Genomic DNA, 21,636 nt, shown 5'->3' with positions numbered 1-21,636 from the left:
ACCTATTCTTGTAACCCAGGATCAGGCTGCAGGCACCATTTGGCTAGGACAAGAAAATGCAAACTTTCTAAAAGCGGTATTTTCAGAATTAGGACTTAAAATCCGACTTTACCATTAAAGAGGTTTTTAAATTACAATTATTTAGACACAAAACATAACATTTCTACCTGTTCCCAAATAAAAGCTATCACTTGTTAAGTGTAATAGAGTAACGCAATGTTATCCTATAGAAGAGGAAGATCAACAGTAGTGAAACACTAATTTTGGAGTTTTTCACTACCAGGACATGTAAAACTTAAAAGTACTTGTGCCACTTTTTAAACATATTGCGCCCTGCAGTATGAGATGTTTAGGGCTTACCCTAGGGGTGACATATGTATTAAAAAGGGAGTTTAAAGTAATGATCTTGCCAAGTCAAATTGGTAGTTTAAAAATGCACTACAGGCTGCAATGGCAGGCATGAGACATGTTTAAAAGGCAGCTGAAGTGGGTGGCACAATAAGCAGAAATTAACTTACCAGCTCTGGGTATATAGTATACCACTTTTCAAGGGACGTATAAGTAAATTTCATAGGCCAATCAGGTGTAAGCCAATGTAATCAAGTATTAGGGAAAGAGCACAAGCCCATTAGCACTGGTTGGCAGTGGTAAAGTGCTCTGGGTACTAAAAGTCAACAGAAACGGGTTCATAAAGCAGGAGGGGTGAAGGCAAAAGATTTAGGAGTGACCCTGCAGAGAGGGTTAAGTCCAACAGAGGGCCGTAAAGAGGCAGAACCCCCCATATAATCCAGTTTTTTTGTGTGTCTGCAGACAGAGCTGTGTGAATCTGGCTGGGCCAGGTTTCTTTGCCTATCATTTCTTTTTATTTATATTTTTGTGAATTTGGCTGCTTCGATGGCGAAGGGTAGACCGGTATGGTTCTGGGCTTGGAATTTAAAGCAGAAATTGTTCGACACATCTCAGTTAGTAGATAATGGGGCATGGAAGAGTTGAGGAGTCAATCACCATTTTTTAGAAATAAAGCCAACTTGTTTTGCCCTATTTTTGGTGGACATTAGTATTAGGAAAGAGTGGAAACTAATTGTTCACCAAACTTAGGGTCAGATGTATCATTATACTAGGCACAAACACGTGTGGCAATTTGAAGCCAGTAGGTTTGTGACCAGTATGGAATTTTTCAAAGCAACCTATATACTCTTAAGTTGGTTCATAAAATTCTAAATTGGAGAGATTCACAATCCGATCTACCTAATTAACATTCGTGAGGTAGGTTACGAATTGTGACTCCCTCCGATTGGGTACAATCACAGAAATTGTGGTTTCTAAGGATCAACAGGCCACCATATCTGTGAATGCTCCTAGAGAAAGAATTTTTTCTGTAATGCAGCTTAATATCCTTGTACAAAACAGAGATGATTTAAACAGAAAATGGCTCTTTAAAAAAAAAAGTTGTTCTGATAATTGGCAGTGGTCCCCTGAACCACTGCCTACCCCACACCACAGAAACATTTCCAGAAGTCAAAAAGTGGGAGCGGTCCAAAGGCACACCTACCTTTTAGCGAATGAGCTACACCTTTTCTTTGGGGGGTGGTAACTTTTCAATGGCTGGTGCTGCTTTGCTGCTTGGCATACTTTGATCTCCAAATGCCAATAAAGTCAGATTGCAGGTCATTTCTTTGCAATGGAAAGTGTCGATGGGATAAGACCAAGTGCCCAGAAATCAGCAAGGCTAGCCTAAGACACTGCAATCGGTCCTAACACAGAAGTTGGAGTCTGGTTATCCCAGGTGGCAAGGCTTGGCACACTGCATCTTCTAATGGCAATGAAAGCAGGTATTTGGGCATATCTTTGCAATGGAAACTGTCAGCAGGAGACGGCTGACTGCCCAGGAGTCAGCAGGCTCTGCTGTCCCATTGCAGACCTAAACTGCATGTATTACACTCAATAAACAAACTCTGCTGACTGGCTGGTATTCCAAGAGGTTGAATTAGGTGTTGTCTATGTAAGGAAATGATACTACTGTTGCCACTATTATTGTCTGCCATTGTTTTAGTTCAATGGCCTTGCTAGAGGCGAGAGGAAAGGTGATGGAGGTGGAGAGGGCAGTGAAGAGGGTCAAGAGTGGAAAGGGACCAGACATATGGGATTGGAAGAGGGACATGACTAAAGGATGGGGTCGCATATTGTTCAGAAGTCTGCTCCAGTGCACCCCAGTGCATCGTGGTAGATGTAGTTCCAAGGACTCTTTGCATTTCTGAAGAGTTCAGAAGAAGTAAACACTGGTGTGTGTCAAGGATTCACAGCACTGGCTGCACTTCAGCACTCTATCGACCACAACCAAACATTGTGATGTATGCACTGCCTTGAACTCCATTTACTATGTTGCAATGGGAAGGACTGGGACAGACCTGTGACCAGTGTGCATCTCCACCCCTAAATATGTACATACAAGCTCCTGCCCCTTGTGGGGGCTGGTGATCAGTTACCAGAGGCAGGAGTTTGTACTTGTGTGTTCTGCTGTTTGGCAGTGATTCACAAGCACTAAGCAACTGATCAAGTACCCTACAAAGGACTCTTTTCCCTTTTGAAGAGTTCAGAAAAACAAAAGATTGGTGTCAAGAGCTAACAGCACTGGCTGTTTCAACACTCAAACGACCATAATAAAATTGGCAAGTTATAGTGAGCCTTGGACTGCATTTACCACGATGCACTGCGGAGGACTGGTGCAGACCTGTGACCAGTGTGCGACTCCAACCCCAGCAATATAGATCCAGGCTCCTGTCCCTTGGGGGTGATGGTGATTGACTTTGACAGCCTGGAGCCTGCAGCAGGGAGCTGTTTGGCTCTCCTCTCATCCACAGACACCAAGCAATAGGTCGTGGTCTCCCATAAAGGACCATTAGAAAAATTTTAAGTTATTGACAGCCTTAACTGCATTTGCCATGAAGCCTTCGGGGGAGGGGAACACACCTGTGAGCAGCGTGTGGCTCCACTCCTTGGCAAAGTTAATTTGTAGAAACATGTATCAAAATGTTTTTTGCGAGGCTCACAGGTCAGAGAAGAGTTGGGCTAAGATTGAACAAAATGAAAACTACCAAATGGGTGCCATGCTGCTGTCCTAGCTGAAACAATACAAGCAGGGTAAGTCTTCATTCACCACATTGTTTCTTTTCACCCTGAAATGTCATATGATGACAGAGGGACTTGTTCTAAGAGACATGAGGCAGGCCAGTTGGCACTTGTGCTGTCAGGGCATCAGCCTACCAAGAGCTTTATCTCTCGCCATAGCACGTGCAGGGTGCCAGTCTGACGAGATCTTGAGCCACAAACCAACTAAGTCTTCCCCGACTGGTGGTCGTTCACTTTTGAGAGCCTGTGGGAGCTCAAAAGTTTGGATTTCTTTGGCCTTGCAGGAGAAGGTGGAATCTAGGCCTTTGAAAGTTTGTGTATTTTCAGCTCCGGTTGCCAGTCTAGACTACTCCTTCTTCCTCCTTTGTGGGGTGTACTTATTCAGTAATAGGCACTATTGCTGCCTTTAAATGAATAAGTAAATTAGTAAATAAATAAATACAAACTAAAATGTTTAATGGCTACTGCCATGTCACCATTTATCGTACTTGCCCTTTTGGTATCATTGTACCTATTCCGCAGCACCTCGGTCGGGCGCATGTTACCATATGGATTACTAGACCGTTTTTGATTACCAACACTCCCTTTTTGGTGTACAAGCACACAACCTTCCTCTGAGTCTGTGGCTAAGCTGGTTAGTCCTCATTCCAATTATATTTTGGGAGTCTACCTCTCACATACACTCACCCATCACTCTGCCAGGCACTGCAACGAATACCAAGACAACCACACCTAAGTAGTCACCACACATGATATGACAACACTTGCCTCGTAGGATCAAAACAAAAACAACATCCTTCTAACCACACACTATGACGTGTAGCTTGTTATCCATGTGGGTAGGAGCACCAAAGCCCCACATAGAGGTAGTAAGCACTATACAATTGCTACAATACAATACAGTACAATACAATGCAATCCAATGCAATACAAACTATTGTTTGTGACCAGAATTACACTCTAAATCCATTGAACATATGGTACAGGTTTAGTATTTGGAAGGGGCTCGCACAACACGCCCATTTCAAATACCAACTCCGTATCCATTAGCAGAGCCATTTTAGGCCTCAGTAAAGGTTTAGCAACTCCTAAATAAACATGGTAAATAAAAATACCTATTTTGTCACAAACATGCCTATTTTGCAAATCAGAGCATGCGCAACGATAATACAGGTTAGTACATCTGCCCCTAGTTTAGTCTTTCACAATCTGAAAGTGCAGAAAACGTTGAGTTGCTCTTCCAACTTCCTTCAAGTAAAAATCATTATCCAATGAAGACTGCATCTAAGTCAAGCAGGCACAGTTGAGTGACTCTTGAGGCTCAAGACTTTGAGGTGCCGATAACGACTGTTGCAGTAAAACACAAAAGGGATGACAAAAATGGTATTGTTTTAAAGACTGGCATGCTGCAATGTTATCAGCTAGTCCCAGCAGGTGACTTTCAAGCAGTCCTGTCCCCATCAGGTTTGCTGGGAATTGTAGGCCCATACTTGTAATGGTAACAGTGAAACCATCACTCCCAGCATCAGTGGTGGCTCCTCTGCTAAGGCGGAGGGGCGTTGCCCCACTGCTCAAAAGAAAAAATGAAATGGTCATAACATATCATTATTACCATTTTATTTTCTGATGGTGTCAGTGGCTCTTGGGGCAGGCGGGGCTGGTCAGAGCAGGGGAGGAGTGGTTTGCACTCCTTAAGTGCGCATTACTGCTTGGCCGGCCCTCTTGGGCCGGACAAAAAGTAATCCACACTTTGCAAGTTCCCCACCAGGCTGCATTACACAACCTGGTGAGTAACATGCAAAGCCTCCCAGGCCCCGTCTGAGCGCCGAACCATGGCACTCAGACCAATCACAGCATTGTGATTGGCTTAGGGGAGCACGGGTGCTTCCTGCTGCCATGGGAGACAGGAAGAGGGAAGAGGACTGAAGAGAGACGGCGGCCATCCGGCCCAGGTAAGTGTCTTTTTTTCATTTCCTTTATCCTCCTTGCCCACGCCCACCACTCCCGCCCGGTAGCAGCCGCTACTGCCCAACATGCTTAGTGCTATTCTCTGAAAAAGAGCAGCCAAAAGGCCACTTTCGTCTCATAAAGCAGTTAACAGATATGGGTTTAGTCCCTGTGCCACCTTCGGTGCTTGGTGCTGTGATGGTCTCTTTAGGAAGCAGGAAGTGATGCTATCTAAGACCTTCAGCCTCCCATTGCTGGTTTTAGGTGCATCATTTAAGAGGCAGATTAGAGAATGACTACCTAAACCAATGGACCTATGCTTCTGATGATGCATTTTTGTATATAGAATTTGCATGGCACACAACCGGCCCTAGTATGGAATTATAGCTCTCTCAGTGTCTGGAGCAGTAGAGGCAGATCTGTATGCAGGAGAATATCGAGGGTGGCTGGGGCCCTTATGTACACAAAGGAAACAGCCCTTTTAACTGGAGATGTGACAGTAAAATACAACAATGTTCAGGATTCGATGGACCCCTTAGGGTTCTGACCCTGGTACCACTTCACCTGCTGCACCATGTAGCACATATGCCCTTGTCTGCATTTGGGGAGGTGTGCGGTTGTAGTACGACCTGTGTGGGTGGAGTTTACAATCTATCATGTCTGTTGCAGCCCTGGGAGGACTCCGGCTAGCCATGTGCTAAAGAAGACCGCAAGAATAGAATAGTGAGGTGAGGGTGTGAGTTCCTAACACGTGGTCCAGTCATATCACAGTGGAATTGATGCTGCTTGTATGTGTGCCCATTTTTACAGGGGTGTGTGAGATGAAAGGGGAATGCTTGCGTGACAAAAGATGGCATGCTCTTACGCTTGTATGTCCATCATTTGGAGCCTCGTGACTGACAAGCCCCCCTTGATGCAGGCCATGAGGATTTAGATGGGGGTTCATGAAGTGGTGCTCAATACTTATTGGGAGCGGCTGGTTGTCCAGAGTCTAAGGGTGAGGGTGAGGTGATGGTCTGGGAGCTGTTGGCCACTCATGACCCTCAAGTCACCAGCAACAATCATCAGCCTCCCTCCTTCTAGTGGTGCTCCCCATAAGTTTGTGCCTGCATAAGCTCATTCAGGTTAGGTGGTGGGGGTATGGTGGCACCAGTGGTGGTTATGCTTTGTTTTTCATGTACTTTTTCCTACTTTCCAACTCTACCTGCTCAAAAACATAAGAATGACTGAATGGGACCCACTGGCATTTAATCAATCGTTTTGTTTTCCCCACCCGACTGTAGGTGTCTGTGGAGGAGGTGCAGTTGTTCAATGTAACACTTCCCATATTCTGTTTGATATGTGTTTGGACTTCTGATCCCAGGAGAACCCCAACACAGACACCTCCACAGCCAACTCGAGCTCCACTACTACCGAACTACAAAGCCAAGAATGCATTTGTTTGGATACTCTGACACCACACATCCTGAATGTACACTTCATATAGAAAAGTCGAACTATTTTTTCACACCTTAAGTTGAAGAAGCTACTTGTGTTCACATGCCGTTTCTCTATAAGAGTAACCTCATATTTCGGATCCCTGTATGGAGGAGCTGCAAATAATTTAAAAAGTGATTTACCTTCACTAAGAAGTTACATGTTTTTTAGAGCTGCATTTGTTGATGGTGAATCCACCATCAAGAAATGTATCTTTAAAAAATGTGTAACCTTAGTCACTAAAGTTGGTTTATTAGCTGATGAACATAGAAATAGAATATTAAATGGAAGCAAAATTCACGATTCCCAAATTTCCCGCAATATTTGTAAAGTCCCAAGATGTTCACATAACTAAACTAACTTGCTGTGAAAAATGTAAATGCGCACATTTATTCCCTGATGTTATCGAACAAGCATTGGCAATTCCAGTAGGTCTGGCTTACGAATGAAGTTGCATCTTGTGTCACTGATGTGTTAAGGCACTCAATCAGTCATCATATTTGTACTGTGTCACTCTTCTTTGCACTCACGTACCCAATCATCCATCCACCGACTCTTTCTTGCATTCACCCTCTGGCCCAATCGCAATAAAACACACACATTCAGCAACATATGGAATTGTATATGTTCCTCACGGCTGCTCTTCTCCCGTCCGTGCTGCTGCCAGAGAAAGACAAACACCATAGATGATCTAGTTATATAAGACACATTTACAGCATTACAATGTCATGTGCGTGCCCCTGAAAGTTCAAGCTCAGGCAGCTAGACAAATAAACAAAATGATCACAGCTGTGTGGAGGTCAACTACTTTCTTGTGGAAGCACACAACTTCTGCAACAACAAATTAGCTCTGGAGTGATGCTCACATTATTGTCTGGCGACAGAAGTGTTGTCAAGCCAGACCATACAAATGACACCTCGCTGTTCGCACTCAGAAACTGGACATCATTCCAGGCTTATACGTGTCTTCAATGAAGCCTTGATGTGCCTGCACTTACTTTTTAATTCTCTGTTCACCCAGACTTTTTAATTATCTGGTATCTCTTTATCTGTGCAGCATTATTTGTTGACCCACTGGGAGGATATGGTGCACTCATAAAACTAAAGACTGTATGGATAATTCGTCTGACAAGCACTCATAGTTAACTATTTTATTCTACACGCATAACTCCTATTCCAATGCTCAGATCCAAAATAGAACTCACATTTCTAAATAAAGGAGTGTACATTTTTATTCACTTATGTGACTCAGTGTCTGTTATCAGCAAAAAGGGAGAGCAATTGTTTGAGGGACTGGCAAGCTGGGTGAAGGAGAGCCTTTACTTGTGGAGCAAATCTAATTACAAAGTAACAATTTGAGTACACTTGAAAATGTGCATGTTGTAACACTACTAAAAGAAACTAATGCCTCCCCAATGGTCGATTTGAAAAATGCCCTCGTACCCCTCAAAGGCCTGCAGGGGTAGGTGCAATGGGAGCACTGCACAAACAGTGCGAAAAATGGAAATGATGAAGTGATATTTGTGTTTTTATCTGAGGCCCATCATGCCCCACATGCTGAAGTGGAGTCCAGAGCAGGTGAGTGCTGAAGGTGGAGGAAAGAGACAGCACTGGGTGCACACATAGATCCTATGAGAATCCTCTGAAACAATCACCGCTGCCCAATAAGTGATTAAAAGAATAGGCGCTGAAGTCCAAGATTTGTCCTAAACTCGCCACCTGCACTGCCAAATGTTGGGTTTTCCGAATACCAAAGCAGCCTGACGTTGGCTCAACATCACACCACCATCCTCCACCACCCACATGTCCTTTCTCTACATCTTATTCTGGGATTTTCTTTTCAAATCCTGTTTTCTTTCTTTGCCACGTATTCCCTACCTTTCTCCTCCCCATCTTTCTCCCTTTTCTGACTTTCCCGCTCTTGTTCTGGGTCACTCTTATGATGAAACCAAGTCTTGGTTGTTAGTAAGAAGTGCCAGTGACGAACACTTGCAACCACTGGCACAATTTAAGCTGCAGATGGCACATGTAGAAGTAATAGGAAGAAAAAAAAAATCTACAGAGGTGTGGCGCAGCGACCAGAGTGGCTTCCTCCAGAGCGCAGGGCTCACGGTTCGATCGCCGGCGGCAGCTCAACTCAGCATCATGTGACTCTGGGGAATAGCTCACTTAGGGCCCTATGTAGGTAAAACGTGTTTTGCGATTCTCTAATTGCAATATTTAGGGAATCGCAATTAGAGAATTGCAAAACGGAATGTAGGTAGGATTAGCAAAATATTTTGCGATTCCCACCTATTCCTTATTTGCGAATCCCAAATTGAGATTCGCAAATAAGGAATACCTTGCCATTCCTTCATATGGGCTAGAAGGCCCATAGGAATGAATAGGCAGACATTCTCAATTTGCGATTCTCAATTAGAGAATCGCAAATTGGGAATGCAATTTCAAGGTTGCAAGGGTGTCAATAGGACACCCTTTTGCACCCCTGAAATAAACATGTGTGCACATGTGGCACACATACATGCGCTAAGGGCATGTATGTGCGCCACATGGCACTTTGAAAAATGCAAAAAAGTGCTTTTTTCAAGGAAATCGCAAATTACCACCAACCTGAGGTTGGTGGTAATATGCGATTCCTTAAGCCAAAATTGCACAACTTGGGTGCTTCCTACATTGCATTTAAGGAATCGCAATTTGGGATTCCTTAAATGCATTAGCAAAATAAGGAATCGCAAATTTTGCGATTCCTTATTTTGCGTGTGGGTTTTTGTGTGCTACATAGCACACTGCCCAAATTGCGATCGCATACGCCGAAATTCGGCGAATTTCAGCATTTGCGATCGCAATTTGGCTTCCTACATATGGCCCTTAATCTCCCCAATGGCCCCCCAGTGCCTGGATACAATTCTGGGTGATAAGCCGGGCTTTACAAATCTGGAATTATTTATTACTCACCTGAGAACTGAAGGTGTATGTGACTGCCTCCTCTCTCCTACATATACCCTTAGTTTAAAGAAGTGTTCTAATTTGCTAGTGGAGGAATCTTTAGCTAGTAGCCTGCATGACCGACGATGCTTGAATGGTGCTTTCCAGCCACACAGAATTCAATGTACCCCTCACTCTGAGGCCTGCTGGGGGAGGGGCCAGATGGATGCACAGTCCATAACATGTATCAGAGATGGGCAGGGCAGACAAGAGGCAGGGAGGGGGGTTAGGGAGTTAGGAAAAACTGAATTGAAATTGAAGCACTAGTAATAGGGAAGGGTGGCAAAATGAAAGGGCACAGAGGCACAATAAGTGTGGCAGGGGCATACGCAGTAAAAGGATAGTAAAGGATGCAAGGTGGGGTGGCACATGGAAGGAAGGAATTGAGCTGGAAGAAGAGGGAAAGCTTGACAGGAAAGGGGAGCAATGACAGATTTGCTACTTGTTTTTCGGTCTTTCTTCGCCAGTTCAAACAACAATCAGTGGAATAGCAAGGTCCCGTGAACACTAATCCAAGCAAGAGGAGAAAAGCAGACCCCTGGCTCGTGGATGGCTATTAAAAATCAGCAATAATTAGGATGCAATGTGTTCCTCCTGTCACTGCACCTTCTGCACTATAGCTGCCCCTCCGCTTCCAATTCAACAGGGGGTTGCAGGGTTGACAATGAGACTGGCTGAAGTGCTAATGTCTCCAGCATCATCACCTTCTCACTGGCACTTTGTGTACACATTGGCTCTGCAGCTGCTTTTAAGTCCACTTTTGTGCTGACTGTTACACTTATAAATCAAAAATACTGGGTCAGAAGTATTAAGTTGATTAACGTGATCTGCAGTGTTTCTGGAGGATTGGGCAACCTGGATCACCAAAGTGTCTCAACAATGCCACAAAAACAGAATTTTACACCACAAAATATCAACTTTTGGTCTTCCCAAATTTGCCAACCCATGCTGCAATATCCTGGGTCTGGAAAATATGCATTGGAACAAATGCTATGAACCATCTTTTGTGTGCTGTTTCCCCAGATTTTTGCCTTCACTACCCTAGATTTGCTGTACCCATTTTTACTGCCATTAGGACTTAACTCCAGCAAACTAGTGGTATAGTGATTGTGCTTTCCCTTTCAAACATGGCAAAGTTGGTACACACCGAATTGACACATTTAATTTACTTATAAGTCCCTAGTAAATGTTGAAACAGATATTTCCTTGGAGCACTAGCAGGATCATTCTGTACTCTATTTTGATTATGATATGCCATCATGCATTTTATGATTTATGGCACCATGATGACAAGAGCCATTGCAATGTATCCATTTCCCCCTGTCACAAGTGTATTGCAATCGAGTATTTTTTTTCATGTTTATCATTGTGTATGCTTATTATATGAAATTGAGCACAATTCAGTAACCTTGGCCATGACGAAGACCTGTTTGGGTTGAAACGCATTACCATTAAACCTTTCTGATAAGTTACACGCTGTATAATTTGTATAATTCAACACATCGCTGCGAACACACTTCAATACATATTAAATAAAAAATAAGATGATATGGTAGACTTTTCCGTAAATGATCATTTAAAAAATATTATTTATAAATTAAATTCCTATTTTTTAATTAATGTAGTATTTAATACAGATTTAATTTAAAGAGTTATTAGTTTCCATTACGAATATATATTTAAAATTATACTACAAGTATTACATTGGAATATTGTCAATATTTAAAAAAAGGCTAAACATTTTACATTTCAACAATGCTTTCCCATAGGGAGATCTCTGCCATGGTGTTGGAGATTTTCTGGTGCGTAAGCTACACTTGTAAATTCAGTCTTAGATGTCTCCATCCTCTGAACTGAGGGGGTCGAGTCATATAATTCTACTCTTAGGTGTAAATCTACACTTGAAGATGGTAATAGCACACACGTGTAGATTAATTCCTAAGTGCAGATGTATATTTCCCACATGAGTACACTATTTAAATAGGGCCTTCGGTTTCACTTTGATGTCCTAGAAAAAAAACAAATGTTTTCATCTCCAGTATTATTGCATATCACAATTCACTATGTGCTACTACCTTCAGTGGGTAATATCTATGGGCCATGCCACATTATTGGTATGTGCTAGAAAAACTTAATGTATTATATATTGGTTTATAATTTCTTACCCCTCCACATACTAGCCTCTTTGCTATAAACAGTGGTAGTTATTCATCCATTCCAGATTTTTCCTTTGCAATGTGAGGTTTGAGGTTCTGACTAGAAAACTGTATAAAAAGGAAGAGGTAACCAAAGGAAGCAAAGAAAACAAACTGACCAAATCAGCTAGTCTTGCAAAAAGTGAGACCTTTGAAAAAATGTAACCTCCATCTCAGTGACCAGATGTTGCCTTAAAAGGGCAAATGTTCATAGATGGAAGGTGAGCAGCACAGTATGCAAGGGGATGAATATTGTCCTCAGGCCTGTAACATGAGAAATGACCCATGCTCTCAGCATTCACATGACCAACATGGGTGAGCTGGTCCTAATGGTTGTACGTGAGAATAACAGGCATACACGTGTACTACAAAAACATCATAGTCAGAATATTGAGAACCTAAATGTTATGACGGGTAGGTAAATATGAATGTATTATTCTTAATCCACATCTATGTACCTTGAAAATATATATTGACAGTGCATATAAATGGGGAATTAAGTATAGTAAAACCATACCTGCATACATATACTTACTTTCACAATGCATTTCTTCTACATATTTTGGCTACAAACATTATGTAACACTATATATTTCTTACTCAATATACTAGTATTATACAGTCCTGAAAAGGCTCTTCAAGACCACTGTAGGGTTCACACATAATGATAACGTTGACCCAAAGGAAGATATTGGGTCAGCAAAGAAAATAAAAACAGAAAAGGAAACAAGGATATTCCATAGGCATTCAGTCACCTCATAGATACACTGAAACACCACATCACTAAATCGGGGATCAATGTGAACACTCCAAATTTGGAAGTCACAGCCAACATTTAAGTGGTAAAATCCGCACCGAAATACAGGAGAAGTAGAAGCAGTGAGGTCCATTGTGGGTACCCCGCTCATAAAAACAGGGAAACAAAAGAGATTCGGGCAGCCGGGAAAGAGAATAGTTGGAAGTGGAATACAATTTGATAGACAGACAGTGAAGGAGGGCAGAACTCAGCAAATAGGAATAAGTTCATTTTACTGGAGACAACAAACACATGATGAAAGCAGAGTCCATGCTGTCTCCAACACTAATACACAGGATTTAAACCCACTAATAACTAGCATACATCCATTGTGAACGAAATAGGATGGAGAGCCGCACTGGTTTTAGCGTTCTATCTCTATCTTAGAAATCCTCAGGTATTGAGCACAAGTTCACATGCATGGTACTTTCACTTACATTTTTAGCCTGCTGAAAACAGTTATGCTAAGTTGTGTATTCATATTCATAAACTCAAAATTATTAGGTAATACATATCTTGTAGTCCAATTTCATATAGCAACACCAACACAATGAACATTTGCTATATCTGCAAGGAGACAAACTACAGATTCAATTTGAGCTTTTCCATGGGTAAATCCCTAAAAAGAAAGTAATTAAGGAGAAAGAGGGGACAAAGGAAAGGAGAACAAAGAAGGGGATACCCAACTTGATATGAGCAATACTAATCATAGTGCATACACCCTGTAGAGGAAACAGAGAATAATTATATAATTATAGCTTCTTGGAGGCCAGAGATCACCCATCATAATCAACCCAGGTTTTCAGAAAGGGCAGCATGGGAGAAGATGGAGGATTGTTAGGTGGAAACCCTAAAGCTGACTGAAGAGAATGAAACAGTTGAGCTAGTCACCATCTTTGTTGGTAGACCTTTTTCAATTTTCAGATCCTGACAAGATTTAAAGAGATCTGTAGATAATAAGAGCCATATGTACAGAACTTTAGCGAATTGGAATTCGCAAACCAAATACTGGTTGCTAAATCGTAGAAATGGAATGTATAGAATCCATTTGCAATCCTCAAATTAGCATTGCAAATTGTTTCTGGTTTGGTAACTTAGCGACTCCAAATAGTGAATCGCAAATAAGAAATCGTTATTTGCGATTCGTTATTCTTATGCTTCTCACAGTTGTAAATAGCGCATAGTTGCAAAAACAACGAATTGCACATGCAATTTATCACAACCTCGACCCAGGTGGTAATCATGTGCAAACTATATAAAAGGGCCCAGAATGCAAAAGAGTTTTTCCTAAATGGCTGCTCTTTAAGTCATGGCACGGAGAATAGGTAATCACAATATTGAATGTCAGATGTTGGTCGGTGTTCTAATAGCTATGACCCACTTTGATGATGTCACATCCAGGAAGCAGTTCACCAGTGAACATTGGAAAAGATTGCTGTTGGAAGATTGGCTAAGAATCCACACTCTAACTCCCTGAGAGCTTGCTATCCACCCCTAAAGAAACTGGTCATGTAACGTAAGGACACCGACAAGGAGGCTAGGGCCAGAAAATGGAAATTAATTTTTTTTTTTAAGGATTCGGAGATCCTGATGAAGAGTTTGTGGCCCACCATGATGAACTGCTTGAGAAAACCTCTCTTGCTGTACCTTATTCCCAAAAAAGAAAAATATGAACGGAAATGCTAGAAAAAATAAATGCGGTGGGAGTCACACTGAGATCCATTGTAGGGATTAGAAAAAGAGGATACAACCTAAAATTCAGGACAAAGGCCAGAGGAACTGGAGGAGTACCTCCAGGCCGCACCTTACCCCACTGAACTGAGGAACTTGTGGAAACAACGTTGGAGGCAGAGGCAGTGAAAGGCTTTGGAACTACTGATATTCTGTGATGCCATCGATTTGTAAACTTGCAAATAGGTAATCACAATTCTACTATTTCATACATCTCCCGAAGCTTTTGTGTGTGTGTGTACGTATGTATGTATGTATGTATGTATGTATATATGTATGTTTGTATGTGTATGTATTTATGTATTATGTATGTATGTATAGGTACAGCCCCCCCATTACCCTCTGGGACTAGGTCTACTTGACGACAACTTTAGGGGGTTTATTTTTAAAGCTTACAATATACTAAAATATAGATTTATATTGGATTCTCTGATGTGGATGGCCGAGCAGAGACCAAGATGTCCACACAGTTTGTGAACCTGTGCTTAATCCTCTGGTAGCATTGCACACAATCAGTCAGGCTTAACTTAGAGGCAAAGTGTAAAGTATTTATGCAGCACTCAAACAGTAATGAAGTGAAACACAACACAAGAAAAATCCCACACCGATTTAGAAAAACAGAGTTAAATGTAATAAATTCTTTGGCATCAAAATGACAAACATTCAGTTAGTGATCTATAGATATGCAATTTTAAAGATTTAAGGGAGGTCTAGCGTCTTAAAGCCCAAAACATCACTCTCAGTTATCTGGCAATGCTAGACTGGGGGGAAGTCACAAGTTCAGTGTGACTGACCACAATGGAGTGCAGGCCGGATACCGGGACCAAGTTAGTCTTGCTGAATGAGTTACCTTCTCAAAGTCTGCTGTAAAGAGTCGAATTCCACAGGGAGGAGGCCATTAGAAGCAATGACAGCATAACAGATGGTTGTCACTGTAGTGCGAAGAGCATGCTCGGCATCGCAGAGAGTCATTGCTGTAGTGTGGAGATCCTGTCAGGCGTCGTAGAGGGTCGCTGCTGGAGCTTTGGTTTGGCGGTCACTGTGACTGTCCATGCAAATCTCACGTTGCTGGTTGTCACTGGTGGTTGCTGTTGCACAAAGAGTCAGGTTCATGAAGCTTCACGTTGGTGGTTGACACAGGCAGCAAGATTTTGGCCCCAACTGGCCCATTTGCAGTTGTGAATTTCCCAAACCTGGATTCCTCCTTTTCTTCCAGTAGCTCAAATGATGCCACACAAAGAGTCTAGGGCCCGGGAGGCATCTCTTGGGGATCAGGAACTCACTCCAGCAGAGGCCATCAGGTCTCTGTCAGGCCAAGTAGAAGGACCAGTCTGGCCCACTGCAATAGGTAAGCGGGGCTAGCTTGCCAGAATACTCTAGAACTTGTTTTGTCCTGTAGCTCAGAATAGTAGGCCAACTAACTATCCCTTGGAGTCACTCAGGAAGTCTGGGATGAAGGTAGCTGGTCCAGACTTCCTTCTCAGACAGCAGGGCATGCCTCAGGCAGCAGAGCAGTCTTTTGGCAGCAGGACAGTCCTTGTTCTGTACTGTTCAAAAGTCCAGGAGTAAGCTGAAGGATGGGTCTGAGGGTCCTAGCTTTCATACCTGGTGCCCACTTTGAATTGGTGAAAAATTCTGAAGTTTCCCCTCACAGAGTTGTATGGAATTTCCTGCCTCCCTGCCCTGGCTCTATTGGGGTCACAACAGGCTAGTGTGAAGTTCTTTGTGTGTGGGCTGAGGCAGCTCCTTTGAAGTGCAAGTGTTGTTGGTGACAACCCCTACAATTAAGTCAGGATAGCCCATCCTGCCAACACCCAATCGCTCTGTTGTGATCTTGTCTGATAGGAATACAAAAAAGCCAACTACCAACAGCTGCCAAATACACCTAGTCATGTGATCCAGGAAAAGGCTGGAGGCACCAAATGATTAGGACAGGGGAATGCCAACTTTCTCGAAGTAGCATTTTCAAAACTAAAACTTAAAATCCAACTTCACCATTAAATGGGGTTTTAAATTACAATTCCTTTGAGTGTAAACATGACATGTCTACCAGATCCCAACCAAACGTTATCACTTATTAAATGTAATAAGGTAACCCAGTGTTATTGTATGGGAGAGGTAGGCTGTGAAGTAGAGAGAAACAAATGTAAGGGGTTTTCACTAGCAGGACATGTAAAACCTAAAAGTACATGGCCACTTTTCAAATACACTGCACCCTGTCCTATGGGCTGTTTAGGGCCTAGCTTAGTGGTGATGTTTATGTATTACAGAGGAAGGTTAAGGCCAGGCAAAAAGGTTTGTTTGCCAAGTCAAAAAAGCAGTTTAAAACTGCACACACAGGCTATAATGGCATGGCTGAGACATGTTTAAAGGGGTAACTTAAGTGGTGGCACAATACGTGCTGCAGGCCCACTAGTAGCATTTAATTTACAGGCTCTGGGTACATGTAGTACCCCTTTGCTAGGGACTTAAAAGTACATTAAATGGACCAATTGGGTATAAGGCAATTCTACCATGTTTTAAGGAGAAAGTAAAAGCACATTAGCATTAGTTAGCAGTGGTAAAGTGTGCAGAGTCCAAAAAGCCAACTCAAAAACATGGTCAGAAAACAGAAGGGTGAAGGCAAAATGTTTGGGGATGACCCCACTGAAAGGTCCAAGTCCAACAATTACACTTTGACTGCAGCAACCGTTCTCAGTTGATATTTTTCGTTTTATTCCAGATGTTTTGTGTTTTCTTTTCATGCTCATTTTCTAAAATATTTTTCTTTAGGAAAAACATGCTGTGAATGCTTAACATGGAAAGGAACAATTCTATAGTTCACATTGTACAAAGAAATACATTTTGGAAATGTTGCAGTGACCAAATAGCCAACGTTTGTAGAGTGAGGGTGTGAAGTAGTGTGTATCCAATCTTCGTAGTGTGAAAAGGTCACAGTAAAGGTGCAATCCTCCTTAAGCCTGTGCTATTTTCATTAACAAAAATTCATGGTATCTTAGTGTGTGTGTTGAAGCCTTCCTGTCAGAAACAAAGTTGACGCTGATGAATACAGACCATCGGCTCTTACTCTTATATAGCTCTCTAAATGCTCTTTTTACAGTCAGAGTCTATCATTTGTATCGTCTTTCTTCTTTTGTTGTAAATCCAGGGCAAGTAAGATATCCATGGATCAAGAGAGACAGGGATGCTCTGATTGTTAAAAGTACAATATTATTGCCTGATCACTAAACGATGGAGAGCCCCGGCGGCGCCTCATGCATTGACCTGGCACTGCTCTATGGTTAACTGGGCTAAGGCAGAGGTCATGACACTGCAGAGGGAAGACTTACTGGGACTTTGCAAGTTCCCCCTTACCACAGATTGGGCGGCTATGGTGTTCAAATTGCAGAAATCAGCTACATCTGCAGCAGACACTCAAGAGGAGGCAGAGGGTGCTTCAGTGCCAAGAGGGCTCTCCACACCCGCTAATGCGTCGTCATAATGGGGGTTGCCTTACACAATCCTCGCATGCCCCGTAGAAACACAGTATCTTCATGTGCTCCACGAGCAGGTATTTAGCCGTAGCTACATTTCCGGGTCTTGGGTCACGGGCAGTTACCCCTTTCCCCTATTCAGGTTATTTTGTCCTCATTATGTTGTATCCTTCACCCATCGTTCATTACTACTCATCATCACGCATAGTATGGCATCACAATACAGAGTGCTGTGGTTATACATTCACTCAGACTTCTTCTCAAGGATTCTGGCATTGTGGACAACCCAACTACACCACATCCGACACAGTGCACCCACGCTACCGTGGTTAATCCCATGCCTTTGTTTTGCTGCAGAATCCTTACCGGGCAATTGTGGCCATTTAACTATTGTTGTGCTGTACTGTTACAAATTTACATTTCAATAAAAAGATTTTTTTTTTAAAGTACATTATTATTTGTTGCCCTTTTTCCCTTTCCATATTTTCTGTCTCTTCCTTTTCACCTCCTTCTGCATCTCTGCCTCAACACTTGAATTCTTCTTATTTTACTCAAATATTAGAGCTTGAAAAATTCTCACCTAAGATTTTATACAGGTGTGAGGTTGGGCGAGGGAGGGTTGGTAAAGAAAAAATATAGTCCTGAAAACACCCTGCCACCAACAGAGGGAACTACTGTTCTCTAAAGAGAGTTGTATAAACTCACTCGGTTCTGCATGTGGTGCCCTCTAGTGGGAGGATGGGAAAAACAGGAAAAAGTGAAGTTGTGTATGCAGTGTCTGAGAGGCAACCAGGGCAGGACATGTCTTAACCGCCTGGAGGTGGCGTGATCAGTGGCGTAACAAAGGCCCCCGCATTCCCCGCAGTGTGGGGGGGGGCTGAGCTCCAGGCCCCCCCCCCCCTCCCCCTCCCCCGCACTGCTCCATGGGGCCTCCTCATCACAGTAATCTGGCCTGAGAACTCCTGAGTGCGCCCGGAGGTGGGCCTCTCCATGTACCTTGCAGGAGGGGCCCCTCAAGTTTCGTTATGCCACTAGGGGCACTGTCTTCGACACCTCGCAGTGTGGCGACCGCTCTGCGTTCATCTGCTGCTTCTCTTTCGTCCTGCCTCGGCTGAGATTCTTGTAACATTATTCTGACATCTGTGGCCTGATTAGACAGGGATTGCAGTCTACGTTGGAGGAACCGAAAAGCTAGAGCTGTTTGTAGGGGCAGTGAAGGACAGCAGCACTTATCCGCTTCCCTCCCATCAGCCACAGAATACATTGCTCATCATTTTCCCATCCGCTTCATTTGTTGCCCATCAAAAACGCTGCCAGCCAGACATGTCTGAAGCATTTCAGGTCACTCCTTTGTTGTAGAAATGAGATCAATTATAACCGACAGTACAATTGCCCGACTCTGACCGATAATGACTTGTATGTATTATAGTCCTAATCGTGTGCTTTAACTAGACAAATCATGAGCTAATGGTGCCCGGCTCTTACTTTAGGGATTATTTTGACAGTGAAATGTGACTTTGAGCCGCCATTATCATTTCCCAAAAGAACTCTGGGTAACCTTCCCGGATCCTAATCAACTTCCCCCACAGACATTCAGACAGCCTGCCTTGCAAACCATTGTCCATTATGTATCTCTCAAATCATTTATTCTTGATCAATCCATGGCTCGAACCCTTCTTTGTGAGGGTCACCGTCGGTGGCAGTGCCACTCAGGCCCTATGGAGGCTGGGTTCAGGGGTGCAGCTTCCATTGGTGCAGCAGGTGCAGAAGGACAGGGTTATTGATTGATTGATTATTGCTGTATTTCACAGTTCAAACTGCTCCCCGGTGGCCCAGTTCCTTCCATGCACTAGGGCGCATTACACACTTTGTCTAGGGGCAGCAGGGATTGTGCAACTAGGTCCTAGCTGCCACTGTGCTTGGGGTATGTGTGCAGTTGCTCAAGTGGGTGATGAAGGTGCCCAAAGTCTGCCTGGAACCAAACGTTTAGCTAGGGTCTCCTCAGAATTTGGAGTGGCCACTGGGCTCTAGGAGATGCCAAAGGTAGATGACTCTCTTCCCAATGTTCTCCTCCACAGACACTAAGCAGCAGGTAGGTCATATTTTTCCCAAAGGGCTCTTGGGCGCCAGAAGAGTTTAGAAGAATGAAACACTGAGGTCATGGACTTACAATACTGGCTGTGCTTCAACACTCAAGGGACTGCACAGACAATTGTAAGCTATCGACTGCCTTGAACTGCATTTACCACGAAGCACTGCGGAGTATCGGAACAGACTTGTGACCAGTGTGTGACCCATATTGGTACTTACATGCATTTCTGGTCTGCTAAAATACCACGGTGATGGGGGCACCCATAATGCTTGCTCAGTGAGATAAACACACCACTGAAATATACAGTGATCTCCAGGTCACCTGTTCAAATCCTGGCAATGACAATTCAGTCTTCCGTAACTCAGTAACCTGAGTGCCATTAAATTCATTAATGATAACAACTGTTATTTACAGTGCTTAGAGAAGGTAGAAATGCTATATCAAAAAACATTTTTATATTATTATTATAAATCCCTGAATTTTCGTTAATATTCGTATTCATTAGATCTCTGTCTAAGTTTGGGATCCAGAAACATAATTTCATGCAGAGACCATAAACGCTACAGGAAGCGACACAGGCATATAGAATACGTACAGACATAAGAGAAACACAGGGTACCAACTGCCCCAAGACCTGCATGCACACATGGTGTGGTACCAGAATATTGTTTAAATATCACCTGACAAAAGTATAGTATGCTAAATGGTGTTTACAAACATATGTTGGCCCATTTGAACTAATAATTGTTAACTACTGCCAGTTGGCCTGACATTAATGCCGACCTTTTCTTTCAGTTCTAGCACCACAGGAGGGGCCAAGCCACAGCTAGAAGACCAAGGCGGAGAGGTCAGACTTCAGGTGAGAGAGTGATGGAGCATCAACAATAGGTCCCTCGTAAAGGAGTTTATGGAGAGCCGCAATAGAGGATGTACTTTTTTCAATGTATTACATTTTAATTTTTAATGAATACACACAGAGAACATACACACAGGCACAACATACAGTCATACACATGCAAGCACAAATGTCTGTGCTTTCTGTGTGTGTGAATAATACGTGAATATTGTGGCCTAAATATCATTTACAAAAATATCACTCCATTGGGCTACCAGTTCTACTCATATTTGGTGCATGCAGGGCCGGACTGGGAACAGCAACCGGCCCTGGCAGATTGCTGCTTGACCAGCCCTGGGAGCGGGTAGGGGGGCCTATCGAGAAGCACCGCTCCCACTTTTGTAACAGGGGGACAATATTTCAGCACTGGCACAAAACCGGCCCCCACCCCTCCGGCCCACCGGGGGAAATACCCGGTGCCCGCTACAGCCAGTCCGGCCCTGGGTGCATGCCAGGCTGCCGCTGTCCTCTTTTGGACAGTGCCATGGCATGATGCACACTGTGGCTTCTCGAAGCTCCTCTGTGCTGATGAAGGTGATTGACCGAAGGATATAATACAGTGTTGCACTCGGACTAACACAACAGGGGGATAGCACATTCTCGAGGATTTTATCATGTGATAATATGGTGTTGTCATACTATTGGAATCAGGATCACGTGAAGGACCAAACAGATAATTTTCATTGTTGAAAGAGCCTCATCAGGGTATGAAAGTGCGCCAGTGTTGCTGTGATCACTAGAAGGGGCCAGGCTACTTTTTGTAGCATCTGTGGAGGAGACTTCCAGGGTTCATAGGAAATAAGTGTTATACAAGAAAATGGTCCTTTGAGATGTCCAACACATCCTCTGTGACACACATAAGCACCTGGCACAACCTGCCACTTCAAAGGCAGAGCTGCACCATCCCCAGGCTGGAG

The sequence above is a fragment of the Triturus cristatus genome, chromosome 12 (genome assembly GCF_964204655.1).
Source record: "Triturus cristatus chromosome 12, aTriCri1.1, whole genome shotgun sequence".
In the NCBI taxonomy this organism is placed as follows: domain Eukaryota; kingdom Metazoa; phylum Chordata; class Amphibia; order Caudata; family Salamandridae; genus Triturus; species Triturus cristatus.
This window is presented reverse-complemented; position numbering follows the sequence as displayed.